We start from the raw sequence: 2,755 nt of genomic DNA, 5'->3' as shown, positions 1-2,755 counted from the left end.
AAGCAAACTCATTTTGCTTCTGTTTTAAACAGAAATGCAGCAGGGGAATGAAACAGCATTTAAATCAGCAGCTCCGCCGAAACAGCAGCGGTGGGATTCGAACCCACCTCTCGGGCGAGACGGTAGCCTTAATCCAGCGCCTAAGACCGCTCGGCCACACTAGCAACACGCCCGCGAGTCCATTTTCTTGCACTTCCAATTGTGTTCCTGCATAACAACAGATGTCAACTCAAGTGAAAAAGGTTCCATGATCCCTCTCCGACTCGCACAGCTGCTGGGATGTGCCCGTCTACAATATCAATTTCTCAGCAGTTAACGATAGCCCATCAATCCAGACAAAAATCACTGGTAAGCTGAGTCTATCTTCTCAGACTGGATTCAGCGACAAATGTATCTGTGAGTGCGTGAGAATATATGATCGGTTATGATTGGGTCAAATTACCATGAGCTACTTGACATTACTGCAATTTCGATTCTTGCTTTGCTAAATGATTTCACCCATTGCTCGAAACAGGACAACTTACACGTTTACACGGAACATGAAACACACCGGACTACAGGGAAAATGCACAAAGCTGAGCAGGCCGTGTCCCAAATCATACCGTGCAGCATAGTTTCAGGCACTGTGTCTGTTTTGCAGAATAAGGTTCCCAAAGAATGTTCCATCCTAAAACCGGAGGTAGTATTACAATCCGAGAACGACAGATTACATTGTAAGGAAGGTCTGACCTCGGGGCCGGTTCGAGATGCCACTTTCCTTGCCTTTTACCTTAACCGTGCAATTTGCTGCAGAGATTATCACACCTGGACATGAGCCTCATGGATACCAACTGAGTTGGAAACCTGTGTGGGAATCGGTGAGAAAAAAGCGACTCAATAAATTTTAACAAGTTCCATGGTGCTTTTAAAAATGCAGTTTCTGTTCACCTCAATCCAAAAGGCAGTTTCTGAACATAGTAACAGAAGTCAAAAGGTAATTACCTCACCCCACCCCCAGTCCGGAAGAGGTGCTAACTGCCCTTGATTGCTGTTTGTTCATGATGTGAAGAGCTCTCACGCCTGAGTCACCGTCACGTCTCTGGTTGCTGAGTGAATCACAAAGAAGGACTTTCTCCAGAGCTGCAACTGCATCACTTCCCCACTCGCCTTCCCCGTTTACATTTTCCTGCTCGTCAGTGATTTAAAGAAAACCAAATGGATGCGATGTCATTCTGTAGCCTCTCTGTCGATTCCTCCGTTTCAGTTCCAACGTGGCTTAGATCTCGGGGCGCACCTTCATACTAGCGACGCTATGAAAGCACAGGTCCAGATGTTCCTCTGAGAGTGTAATTTCTTTCATTGCTGTTGCTGATTGAATGAGCCACTAACGTGTGAACTGCTCCAAAACATGATTCAGGACCTCTGGTGCCAATTCTCGCACGTTGAATAACGACAGACACCTTCCAAATGAGGTCTTTCAGAGACGACTTTGCGATACATTTGACAGACAGACTAGTTGAAGAATCCGTGGTGCACTGTGACACCAGCACATCAGCTTCTTCCCTGTCTTTGAACCGGGACGCCTGCGCGAGGAATGCGAATGCGGTAATGCTTTTCGTGGAAGGATCAGAAGGGGGTAACTACACTCTCAAACAGAATGGCATATGATCAGAACGATGTTGGAGAAAAACTTTACAATGCTTTGCACGGTAATTAAATGGAATCGCATTGCATTGCACGACGAGAGAAGATTTATTCAAGCAAATTCGAAGGCAGGTTTGCACATGGGAAAGCAAGCAAGAAAGCTCCGTTCTTGTCGATGTCAAAGGCTGCAGTTGAAGGCAAAGCAGTTTCTGCCCAGTTTCGAACTGGGGACCTTTCGCGTGTGAGGCGAACGTGATGACCACTACACTACAGAAACAAGCCGCGGTCGCAGCCGCTGCAGCTCCGTGGCATCCAACACAGAAAGTTGAAGCCATTCTACCTTTCGCCTTTCTGTTTCCGTTAACTCGTTGTTTCATGGGACTTGTTTAATTTTGGCTATGTGGTGAGCATGGACGAGATACACCGAAGTATCTGTTTCCACGCGGTGTAACCCGGTAACGTTGTGTTGCTTACACCTGCTTTAAAGAATTACGTTTTTGCGGAGCTTACCGTCGCAGTCTGTGGCAAAATCATTTAGTCTGTTCGACGGCTCACGGGAAAGGTAGCATTGTGAAACACTGCAGAAACGAACGACTTCCTTACTTTTGCTCCGACTGACCATACTCCGTGAAAGTTTCCCAGATTCTCAGTTGAGGATTTTTGCAGCTGGAAGTTACCTCAGAAACCCTGTTAATTCGTAATGTATTGAGCGAATCGCAAAACAGAAAGCATTTAACACGGAACACAAACAAAACTGGAAAACCAAATGCATTTTCAGACACAGCGAGCATGAATGCTAAATGTGAGACCGTCCGGGGGCATGAGCCATAAAGTTATCACACAAATAACAACAGGGCAATTCCAAACTACTGTTTCAATCATACTGGAGCCTGAGTGCACCACCACTGCCCAGACAATGCTGCAAAGAGACAAAGAAAGAACATAATAAGAATGGGCCATAAAAAGTGAATTTCACCAATCACAGTCTCGATTAGATTACCTTTCCCTTCCGATGACTCCAGGACGGAAAAGGAGGAAGTGGGAGAAATTCAATAACATATGACATCGAAATACATTGGAACGATTTTCTCATTGGCCAGAAAACCAAATAACGACGAGTCGAGTCACCGTA

The 2,755-nt window shown here is 45.7% G+C and overlaps 1 non-coding gene across 1 annotated transcript; it reads right to left on the bottom strand.

Annotated features, from left to right (window-relative positions):
- Nucleotides 1-1,827: 1,827 nt before the first annotated feature.
- Nucleotides 1,828-1,900, bottom strand: trnav-cac (transfer RNA valine (anticodon CAC)). Its single transcript has one exon. It is a non-coding gene; the product is annotated as a tRNA-Val (tRNA).
- Between the last annotated feature and the right edge of the window lie 855 nt (nucleotides 1,901-2,755).

The sequence above is a fragment of the Chiloscyllium punctatum genome, chromosome 18 (genome assembly GCF_047496795.1).
Source record: "Chiloscyllium punctatum isolate Juve2018m chromosome 18, sChiPun1.3, whole genome shotgun sequence".
Classification (NCBI taxonomy): domain Eukaryota; kingdom Metazoa; phylum Chordata; class Chondrichthyes; order Orectolobiformes; family Hemiscylliidae; genus Chiloscyllium; species Chiloscyllium punctatum.
This window is presented reverse-complemented; position numbering and strand designations above follow the sequence as displayed.